Source organism: Pseudophryne corroboree, chromosome 5 (genome assembly GCF_028390025.1).
Source record: "Pseudophryne corroboree isolate aPseCor3 chromosome 5, aPseCor3.hap2, whole genome shotgun sequence".
Lineage (NCBI taxonomy): Eukaryota > Metazoa > Chordata > Amphibia > Anura > Myobatrachidae > Pseudophryne > Pseudophryne corroboree.
In genome coordinates, this window is record NC_086448.1 from 149831992 (window position 1) to 149844068 (window position 12077).

Below are 12077 nucleotides of genomic sequence, written 5' to 3' on the forward strand. Positions count from 1 at the left end.
AGCGGCTTGTGAACTCAAGAGTCCAATATCTTTCATCGCTTCTAGCATGTAGGCGGCAGCGTCTTTGATACACCCTAACTTAAGGAGTATCTCATCTTTATCAACCATGTCAATTTCTGATGACACGCTGTTTGACCATTTTTCGATAGCGCGACTGACCCACGCGCAGGCAATAGTGGGTCTGGGCAGTGTACCATTGGCAACATGAATGGATTTCAATGTAGTTTCCATCTTACGGTCAGCCGGCTCTTTTAGTGAAGCCGTGCCAGGTGCAGGGAGAATAACCTTCTTTGTCAACCTGGATAGTGCACTGTCTAACACAGGGGGCGATTCCCATCTTTTCCTGTCCTCTGCTGGGAAAGGGTAAGCTACCTGAATCCGCTTAGGAATATGACATTTTTTCTCAGGATTCACCCACATCTCTGCAAAGAGAGCATTTAGCTTGTGGGAAGGAGGGAACGTGACTTTGGATTTCTTTTCCTTACATAAATAAGCCTTCTCCTGAGGTACAGGCGTGGCTTCTGTAACTTCCAACACGTCCCTAATAGCCACAAATCATATATTGTATATTTTTTGCCAATTTATGATTTATTTCTCTAGAGTCACTATTGTCGACACAAGAATCAGAGTCTGTGTCGGTATCAGTATTCACAAATGGTCTCTTATGTGACCCAGAGGGGCAGCCTTCAGAAGGAAGAACGGAGTCCTGAAAAATCACATCTTCCACAGATTTTCTCCAGCATTCAGCCTGAGATTCTTATCTAACCTCCTGTTAATAAGATGCATACTGTCACATATTTCTTTCACCCATGCAGGCTCTTGGTGTGCCGGCAGCGCCACCACATTACAACTGTGTGTCCCTAAAATGCCTTCCTCCGGGGAGGAACTCCCTGCCTCAGACGGCATGTACAGGTGTACAGCACACACTCACAGACACACTGGGACTTATAAGGGGACAGACCCACAGCAAAATCTGTCAGAGGGACACAGTAGAGGAGCAGCCAGTTCACAACCCCAGCGCCAGTATGTAATGTAGGGTGAACACAGAATGCCCACAGACAACAGCGCTTTTACACAGTAATTCACACTTGTAATGCACCACAAAACGCTTTGTGCCCCCTTATTTGCACCCTGTACTTGTGTCAGAAGTGGAGGAAAGGACCAGCGTTGTCTCTGCAGCCTGTGGAGAGGAAATGGCGCTGAGCAGTGTGCTGGCTGCCTGAGGAAGAAGCTCCGCCCCCACAAATGGCACGTTTTTCACTCAGCAATGATTGTAATATTTATACTGGCGGGGGTAGGGCTGTGTCAGCGGCATCTTATGCCCCCATTTGCGCCAGTTTTAGGTATTATTTGTTGCCCAGGGCGCCCCTGCACCCTGCAGTGCTCTGTGTGTGTGGGCAGCAATGGCGCGCTGCGCTCCCGCCAGATGCTCCGTACCTCAGCCGTCACTTTACTTGCTAGAAGATCTTCAGACTTCTGGCTCTGTGAGGGGGGTGACGACGTGCTGTGGGAGTGAGCATCTAGGCACGGCTAGCGTTCAGTTCCCTTCAGGAGCTAATGGTGCCCTGTCAGCCAGAAGCAGAGCCATGAAACTCTTCAGGAAGTTGGTTCCTACTTCTGCCGCCTCAGTCCCACGAAGCAGGGAGTCTGTTGCCAGCAGTTCTTCCTGAAAATAAAAAACCTAACATAAGTCTTTTCAGAGAAACTCAGTAGAACTCCTCAGAGTGCATCCTGTCTGCCTGGGCACATTTCTAAAACTGAAGTCTGGAGGAGGGGCATAGAGGGAGGAGCCAGTTCACACCCATTGAAAAGTCTTAAGAGTGCCCATGGCTCCTGCGGAACCGTCTATACCCCATGGTCAATAAGTGGACGCCAGCATCCTCTAGGACGTATGAGAAATACTGGCTGCGTTATTTTTACGAATGCCCTTGTGTGACATTGTGCTCCTACTTTAGCAAAACTGTACCCATTTTGTGTAACAAGGTGAGGGAGCCCTTTTTCACCGACAAGTAAAAATGTTATTCTGTTTTGAAGGATGAGATAAAGTGGCTCAGGTGGAGAGGCCTATTATCAATTGCAGAACAGCGCACAGCATTTTCCCCCACTAAAGGGCTTGTTGCTAGCATCTTCAAGGTACCACAGATTGGGATTCATCCTATCATTTTAATTAGGACAAAAGCTGTACCTTCCAGTTGCTCACTGTGACCAAAGCAATAAAAACCTTCAAACATAAAAAAGTGACTCATCCATTCCTGAACTCTGTGATAAATGCAATAAACGAAGGTAATCTAAGCAGAAAAAGAAAAAGAAAAAAAAAAAACATTCCCTGTGGCGTAGAAGGCCATGGAAGTAATGTCTCTTTTTAAAGGGGTGGAGGGTGATGGGTCCTGGGAATTCTAGCCCAAAGCCAATTATAAAGTTAAGAGTTCCAATTTATTTATTTTATTTATTAACAGTTTCTTATAGCGCAGCATATTCCGTAGCGCTTTACAACTGGAATAAAGTTAAGTTGTGTAGTTTGACATTTGAAGCGGGATGTAATGGCGTCTGAGTTTGGCAGAGAGATTTGGGATGCCGGCTGAACTCGGACGTTTTGTTACAAGGCAAAACCATGCCTTGGAAATGACTGCCGCTTTAAAAAAACAACTCCGAAGGTCTCCTCAGCCATATGGGTCTGGGCCCTGTTTGCCTCCAACGTATTCTATCCCTATATAGCTCACCCACAGCTAGGGTTTGGGTGAACAGTGATGAAACAAGGATGCCCCCTTTCCCCACTCATCTTTGTGCTCTGCATGGAATCACTAGCTAGAGCGATCAGAGCGAATCAGAATATTCATGGCATAAGAGCTGGTGATCATGAATACAAACTGGCGTTATATGCTGATGATTTATTAGCTACGATTTCTAATCCAGTTGTTTCTCTCCCAGCCTTGATGGCTGAATTTACTACACTCCATATTTTATCTAATTTTAAGATAAACTACGCTAAATCGGTAGCCCTGAACATTACTACGCCATCTCCAGTAATTATGGGCCTCCGTGACTCGTTCACGTTTCTTTGGCACCCTTCCCATTTCAAGTATTTAGGGGTTATACTTTTGAGTGATACCTCTGATTTGTATAGACTTTATTTTCCACCCTTGCTGCATAAAATTAAAACTGATCTTAATAAATGGTCGGCTCTTAATTTATCCTGGTGGGGTAGACTTAATACAATAAAAATGAATATTCTACCAAAAGTCTTGTACCTTTTGCAGACATTGCCCATTTCCATACCTAACACCTTCTTTAGAGATCTCCAAGCTACAGTGGTGTGCTTTGTATGAGGTAAAAGGGGTCATTGATTAGCACAGACAGTTTTGATCCGTAACCGTACAGATGGGGGCCTTCAACTTCCTCACTTTATTAGCTACTATAATGCAGTTCATTTAGCCAGGGTTATTGAGATGTCACAATTCCCCGCTACGAAATAGTGGCCGCTAATTGTGGGATCTTCCACAGGCACCCTTGCTCATACTATTCCGTGGCAGCGTAAGATTCCCGAAATACGACATCCTACATTAGATCCTACACTGCGTTGCTGGAAGAAATTTAAATGCCTACCGACATTTAGCCCAAGCCATTCCTTACCCATGCCTTTATTGCATCATCCAGACCTGCCACCTAATGCCCTTTCTCATTCTGCATTAATTATATGGACTCAGGCAGGCATCTCTAGGCTGTCTCACCTGGTCACTACTAGCGGCTTTCGTCCCTTTACGGAGTTGTCACAAAATTATAGTTTGACATCTAATAGCTTTTGGGTGTATTTACAGCTGCGTCACTATGTTAGCTCTCTACCAGTTCGCCCAGGCGGATGCTCCCTACCACTTTTGAGACCCTTTGCTTATCTACCTTGACACCTAGACACTTAATATCACAATTATACCAAAAATGCATAGCTTGCCTTTCTCTCCCGACCCCCTCCTTTGCAACAGGTTGGCATAGAGATTTCCGGAAGGAACTTACGGATGAATAATGGTCACGTATATACAGTTATACTTTTGCCAGCTCCCCTTCAATTCAAGTTTTAGAGACACGATACAAAATTATGTCCAGATGGTATCGTTGCCCGGAACGGGTTCACCAGATGTTTCCGTCAGTCTCTGCTGGAGATGTGGGCAGTCATTAGGTACCCCATAACACATATGGTAGGAGTGCCCGGCCTTGACCGAATTTTGGCGTAAGATCCAAAAGATAACTCGCCAACTAACTGGGTTTCCGATTCCAGAGACTCCAGAATTTTGGCTTCTCAATCTGATGGACATCCCCTTTCTCAGTATAAGAGCTGGCTACTCTGACATCTGGAGAACGCTGCCAGGGCTACAATACCATGTTATTGGAGAACTGTTCAGCAACCTCCAATATCACGCTGGTTTAAGAGAGTTGATTTTTACATGGCTATGGAAGATCTTTCTCTTACTCCACAGTCAAATACTGCTGGCTTCACTGCCATCTGGTCAGAATGGCTCAGATTTAAGTCATTTCACACATATAAAACCCATATGTCACTGGTTTAACCTTTAGGTCCTGAATCCACAATTATGATCCGCTCCCTTTCTTTCTTTTCCCTGCTTTCCTTTATACTTGTTTCTGTCTATATCTGCTGTTTTCTTATTATTATCGCGTCATTTATATGTTTTGTTACTTGATGTTTGCAAGGAATTACCATGCACAACGAGGATCATTTTCTTATTATTTGTATTTGTTTGGTGGCATGTCTCGTCTGCCTTTTCCGTAGTCTAGATCAGTGGTTCTCAACCGCGGTCCTCAAGTACCCCCAACAGTCTCCTCACAGGATTGCAAGTGAAATAGTTTGCTCCACCTGTGGGTCTTTTAAAATGTGTCAGTGAGTAATGAATACACCTGTGCACCGGCTAGGAAAACATGAACTGTTGAGGGTACTTGAGGACAGGGGTTGAGAACCAATGGTCTATATCAGGGGTTCTCAAACTCGGTCCTCAGGACCCCACACAGTGCATATTTTGCAGGTAACCCAGCAGGTGCACAGGTGTATTAATTACTCACAGACACATTTTAAAAGGTCCCCAGGTGGAGCTAATTATTTCACTTGCGATTCTGTGAGGAGACCTGCAAAACATGCACCGTGTGGGGTCCTGAGGACCGAGTTTGAGAACCTGTGGTCTATATGATCGGCCTTTTGCAGCCATTTTTATGTAAACACTTGTATGGTATATGTCCAGTTTTTCCTATGTACAATTTCTTTTAAATAACAAATAAAGATACCTTCAGCAAATTACATCCCGCCATTGATGTGGAGAGAATGAGTTGGGGCAGAATGAGATACCTAGACGTCCATGAGATTGACAAGGTCACAGTAAAGCAATGAGGTGGAGATATGGAACATATGGAGTACACGAGCATGAGACAGAGACGTAGAGAGAAGTTGAGTGTTATGATAGAACAACTATGAAAAGCTTGGAGTGCAGCTGATCATGAGAAATGTATGACTAATTCCCCTTTTACACTAAAATCCCGGATCCAACCCTTGATTTAAAACATCCGGGTCGAACCCAGGATTTACCCCATTTATGCTGCGGTGCACTCATGAGCGTGGCATCCATTCACCCTCACCCCGGCACCGCTGCTATCTGCATAGCATGGCAAACAGCGGCAGACACTGCATGCGCCGTGTCCCCCAACCTCCGGACCGTCCACAGGACACTGCGGTTGGGAGGAATGGGTTCTCCTATTTCTGTAAAATGGTCCTGGGTCGCACAACCTGGGTTACCAGTTTTCACTGCCCCTCAACACAGGTTCTACGGGTCGATCCGGGTTATTTTTTTGGGACCCGTTTACATGGGTGTGTCCATGTAGTAGGGAATATATTCTGTAAACTTTTTTGTGGAAGGGACTCATGAAAAGGGCTAAATATGATTTGTAAAATTCTTTGTAATATGTGTGAGCTATATAAACAACAGTTAATAAATAGTTTGCCCATGGTATGTTACAAAACACGTTTCGCTGCAGTTCTGTGGCTTCCTACGTTCCTTAGTGTGCTGCATTCAGGGACAGTCCCACCACAAGAATGCTAGAGCTTGAAATAAGTAAACATGTCATCATCCAATAAGCCTAAATATAGGTGAGATGATAACAAATGACTATATCGTAAAATAAAGATTTATACCGCAGTATGTTACTAGGCAATAAGACAAGAGACTGCACATAAACTGTGTCTAACGTCCTGTCGCCCATTATCATCAGTTATGACTTTCATTTGTCTCATCTGTCTAGCAGAGACCTTTGTGTGCCCATACTGACCCATACATCCTGGGATGGGGGAGGGAAAGGCACCAAGCTACAGCGGGCTTTTTAACCTAAGTGTATTGGTATTGCCAAAAAGATACCACAGAGTACAACACACTGCTACGTCAAGCATCCAAGTAGACAGGGCTAAATGTAAATAAAGCAGGTCTTTGGGCCTTTTTCTGATTTGGAAGTAAAGCAAAAAAAGCAAGTACCTTAGTATCTGGAATAAACCATGATACAATGCAAGGGGAGCAAATACATTTATATTTTTTTCTGTGAAGGATAAACACTGGCTGCTTTTGCATGTGCCCACAAATGTTAAGGGAGGCATACACATGGAGAGATCCGTGTTTAAAATCTAAGCAATCTGTGTATTCCCCCCAGCGATAGCGATGCGCGGCCCCGCACATCGCTATCGCCGGTGCTAGATTGAATCTGGCGGGTCGCTCACTTCACCGTTGTGTGAAATGATCGCCCCCCCGTCGTCGCCCCCACATCGCGCTGTGCTGAGCGGGGGGAGAGATGTGTGCTGAGCGGTCTGTGTTTAGATCGCTCAGCACACATCTCTCCCGTCAGTACCCCCCTTTAGACAGCTTCAATTTGACATTTCAGTTTAGATTTCAGTTTAGACACACCCCACCCACATCTAAAGGGTCTATGTACTAAGCATTGGAGCCAGATAAAGTGGAGAGAGATAAAGTACCGAACAATCATCTGCTAACTGCCATGTTACAGGCTATGTTTTAAAAAATTACAGTCAGGGGCTGGTTGTTTAGTACTTTATTTCTCTCAAAGTCTTAGTACATAGACCCCTAAACCTCTCCACACATTTTACATCTGCCCCACTTACATGGTTTAAACCAGGTGCACAGTTACTTGGCTTTTTTTTTGCTTTACTTTTAAATCAATATCAGGCCCATAGAGAAGTTGAACATTTTCACTCTGTCCATCTTAATACTATCCAGGTGTGCTAACAAACCCACAAATCTAAGCACACGCAAAATTTCTTCGGGGGTAGTTCCAAGAACCATTAATAGGTCCACACACCTTGCAGTATCCTGGACATTGTGCACTGTGCATATAGAGAGCAGAGCTGCACTATTTGTGGTTCATCACAGTATCTGTATTGTGCATGACATTTTACAGAACACTTTCAAAATCAGTCACATGACCAAACTAAATGCCTGTATACCACATTCATTTTTTGTTTCCTCATTACCAAATGATGAGATGATTCAGCGGCGCTGGGAGAGGTGAAGCAACTCATCAGCCACATCAAATTTGGGTGTGAAAAGGTGACGTCTATCTATCGTTTTTATTCATCTTTTTCCCGCTGTGTGCCCAGTCAGTGTTTTAAACAGGGCACTTTCACATCCTCTATCTTGTCAGAGGGCTAAGCATGACTGCAAAGTATTAATGAGAGATAGAGCAAATACTTTCCCTATCATTAGACTACTTTGCAATGATGTCACCAAACAGCTCTCTTCAAAGATAAAGGATGGAAAAGTGCCTAACTCTAAAACATTGACTGTACTCTTCTCTCTGCGGACCCAGTGAGTCATAGGGATACATGGGAGTACTGAAGCAGTGATAAGAATGGAGAAGTGAGCCACTGGAGAAGTGTGCCATGGCAACCAATCAGCTTTGAAGTAATTTATCAAGTGCATTCTTTAAAATGATACATAGCAGCTGATTGGTTGCCATGGCACACTTCTCCAGTTTTATCACTGCTTCATACATCTCAGGGGTCTAAGACCTGAAAAGAGATAAAAATACCAACCAACCAGCTTTTGTCATTTTTCAAACACTGCCTGTAACATGGCAACTAGGAGCTGATTGGCTAGTACTATAGCTCTGTCCATTTTGTACTATAGCTTTGTCCATTTTATCTCTCTCCAAGGCTTAGTACAGTGGTTCTCAAACTGTGTGCAGTGGCACCCTGGGGTGCCTCAGGACACTTGCAGGGGTGCCTTGGGTTGGTGGTCAAGGAACAAATAAAATTACTTACGGTCAATGTAATAGGCAAAACCAGTGCTGGTGGCTGCCAATCATAAAACATGTGGACAAACAGAAGCAAATCCTGTCCCTCACCACACAATTAAACCCAAGGATGACATATAAACACAATTTACTTAATTGAATATATCTTTCTACATTTCTCAATAAAAAACTGTTGACCTAGGGGTGCCGAGAAAAAAAATCTGATAATCTAGGGCGCCGTGATTAAGAAAAAGTTTAAGAACCACTGGCTTATTATTATTATTATTACATTTTATTTATTAAGGCGCCACAAGTGTTTTGCAGCGCCGTACAAAGGGCAGTACAGGGAGACAAAACTTAGCAAGAAGAGGAGGGATGCTGCGTTGCTCCGGCTTCCCAGCGCTGAGTGCCGGCTCCCAGGTGACGTCATTGCAGCAGTCAAAGGGGGAGATGTACTAAGCAGTGATAAGTGGAGAAATGAGCCAGTGGAGAAGTTGCCAATGGCAACCAATCAGCAGCTCTGTATAATTCTAAAGTGCGCAAATTATAAATGTCACTTCAAAGCTTATTGGTTGCCATGGGCAAATTTTGCATTGGCTCACTTCTCCACTCTTTTCACCGCTCAGTACATCTCCCCCTAAGCCTGGTGCTGCTTCGGCAAGCATGGGACACTGACGGGTCGCCGCTAATAGGGGATTTTGTTTCTCCTGCCGTGGTGCGAAAACAGATATGTTTCTAATGCAAACACACAGGTTTCACTGGACCTGTGTGTTTTTTTTCGGAAGGACTGAACCTGTGTGGTTTTTTTTTCCGGAAGGAAAGCTGTTTTTTTATTTTATTTTTTTACAAGCGATCCTAATTGGATAACCTGTAAAAAAAAAAAAAATCAGTGAAACATTGGAAAGAAGTGCGAAAAATTGACGTTTTTCACACCCAATGTTTTATCTCCTCTTAAAGGATACCAGCCTGAATCTGTACACAAAGAGCTACAATGCAGATTCAGTTGTGCTTCGTGTAGATTCAGACTTGGTTGCACACAGACATACAAGTATTGCACATTACATTAATCAGTGCAGTGTCATGAAGCGGATCTGTATCATCACATGGTGATTAAGACGCACATTCGGGCAACAAAGAACCAAAAGAGACGCTACAGCACTTGGCATGGCTCTCTGGCGCCAAGTGTCATGGGACAGCTCGCATCTAATGCAGCATTTACCCAGCTATGATATCCTGTTATGCAACACTCTCATCAGACCTTGTTTGAGGGCACTGGCTACTCATTGAGAGTTGCAGTCAATTGTTCTGTGGTTGCTTACCTGTTTTGAACAATGTGACGTTTCAATAATGCTATATGTAGATCTTTAGCGGGAGGAATGCTTCTCTTCATTGAATCACAGTGTTGCCGTATTCTAGGCAGAATGCCAGCACAAACAAGCATTGAGTGCAACATTATCCAGTACACATATATCTAATTATCAGTGACATAAGGAACTGGACAGAATGTGGAAACATTTGCCTTGTTGATGACACTTGAACCAATGCAATGACTATATTGCCTCCCACACAAATGTCTAGGGGAGTCAACCAAAGTCTTCTAACTGCAGCCCAGGCATCTTTAACTACTCACATTTCCAACCAGACCCAAGCAGGGTAATAGGAGGCCGTTTGCTGTGTAATAGCCGTGTAGAGGAATTCAGCTCCATTCTGCACAGCATACAGTATGCTACAAACACCCCAGGATGAAAGTAAACATCAAGCTTTACTTCATGCCAACAAAATGATCAAGAGGAAATTAAAAAGTAAACCATTATCTAAAAATACATATTATCAACCAAAAGCAGGATGACAATAAAACAGGCCGGGCCCCAAGACATTTTATCACTGGTTGTTACAGGAAATAGACCAAGCACAGAATATCAGTCATCATAAAATAACTTGTCAACACAATACTAAAAAATAATACTAACAAAATAATAATGATAATACATTGTTAAGCCATTAAACAGTGAATTAGTGTCAGACTCTCTTCAGCTGTTTAAAGAATTAGGGGTCAATCCAAATAGGTGCGAGTTTCCGTTTTCTCTGCAAATTGTTGCAAATTCATTTTGCAATCCAATAAGAAACTTGCACTGAACCAGGCAGAGTAAACTCACATTTTCCGTTCGCACCTCCCGGAGGGTGAGGGGTGGTAGGGAAAATGCGTATTTTAAGGTTAAAATGTCGGGACACCGTGCAGAACCACTTGAGCACCAACTCCCCCCTCCCCCAATGACCAATTAAGCATTTGTAAGTTTTCAATTAGCTTACCGTATATACTCGAGTATAAGTCAACCCGAATATAAGCCGAGGCACCTAATTTTACCACAAAAACCTGGGAAAATTTATTGACTCGAGTATAAGCCTAGGGTGGGAAATGCAGCTCTACCCGTACACAGCCCTCATAGTGCCAGATATGCCCTCATACTGCCAGATATGCCCCCACAGTGCCAGATATGCCCTCATGCTGCCAGATATTCCCCACAGTGCCAGATATGCCCTCATGCTGCCAGATATGCCCCACAGTGCCATATGTGCCCTCATGCTGCCAGATATGCCCTCATGCTTCCAGATATGCCCCACAGTGCCAGATGTGCCAGATATGCCCTCACGCTGCCAGATATGCCCCACAGTGCCATATGTGCCCTCATGCTGCCAGATATGCCCCACAATGCCAGATGTGCCAGATATGTCCCATAGTGCCAGATATGCCCTCCTGCTTCCAGATATGCCCCACAGTGCCAGATATGCCCTCATGCTGCAAGATATGCCCCACAGTGCCAGATATGCCCTCATGCTGCCAGATATGCCCCACAGTGCCAGATATGCCCTCATGCTGCCAGATATGCCCCACAGTGCCAGTTACCGTACTTACCCAGCACGCAGCTCTCCTGTGTCCCTCCTGCGTCTCCGGCGACAGCAGCGTGTGTGTGTTAAAGGAAGTGCCAGTTCGTGCACTTCCTTTAACACACACACACCGCTGCCACCGGTGACGCAGGAGGGACACAGGAGAGCCGCGCACTGTGCCCTCCCTACCCCTCCTAAATACTGACTCGAGTATAAGCCGAAAGGGCTTTTTCAGCACAAAAAAAAGTGCTGAAAAAGTCGGCTTATACCTGCGTATATACGGTAATTAGGCCAATAATTACATGTAATTTTTGAGAGTAAAGAAAAAATGGCCTCAAATTACCCCAAACTCAACTTCTTCGTTATTATGCACCCCAAATGTAATGAAAGCATTTAATTAAGCCAAAAATAATTCCATTGGATAATTTTTTTTTACTTTAAAATGGGCGCAAATCATCCCACAAGCACCTTTTTTTCTAATTTTTTTTTGCATTTTTCTCATTTTATTCTTTTGTAAGTAAATGAAGCTTTTTGCAATCTTTTATTTTCTTTTAATAAAGCACAAATCAGCCATTTGACACCTTTTAAAAGGGGCTATTATTTTCCTTTTGCCCACTAACATTCTTCTATTTGAGTCTGCTAATGAAATTGTCACTTTTCTGGGGTCCAGGAAGGTCTCCCCACTTTTTCATGCACTTATCCCACATGGCACATTGTAGAAAATTCCCCACCCATGTGCGAGTATCACGAATAGGCATTTTAAATTGATTGGAGAATTCTCCAGTGCGCACATTTGTGCGAAGGGTACGAGGTTCATAAAACAAACTCGCAACTCGGACCTACTACAGTACAGACAGATGTTTGTGTACTGTATATACATATGCAATGTCATGCTGGCAAAG

At 43.9% G+C, this 12077-nt stretch overlaps 1 protein-coding gene across 8 annotated transcripts in view; it reads right to left on the reverse strand.

Moving 5' to 3' along the window:
- LOC134927404 (mitogen-activated protein kinase kinase kinase 3-like) overlaps positions 1 to 12077 on the reverse strand; it is a 261260-nt gene that overhangs the window by 151656 nt on the left and 97527 nt on the right. The window contains exon 3 of one of the 8 annotated variants that reach the window (XM_063921809.1): positions 1438 to 1666. The exons of the other annotated variants lie outside the window; for them this stretch is intronic. The gene's annotated coding sequence lies outside the window, so the exon portion shown is untranslated. The remainder of the gene's footprint in view (positions 1 to 1437; positions 1667 to 12077) is intronic. 8 annotated transcript variants of the gene reach the window in all.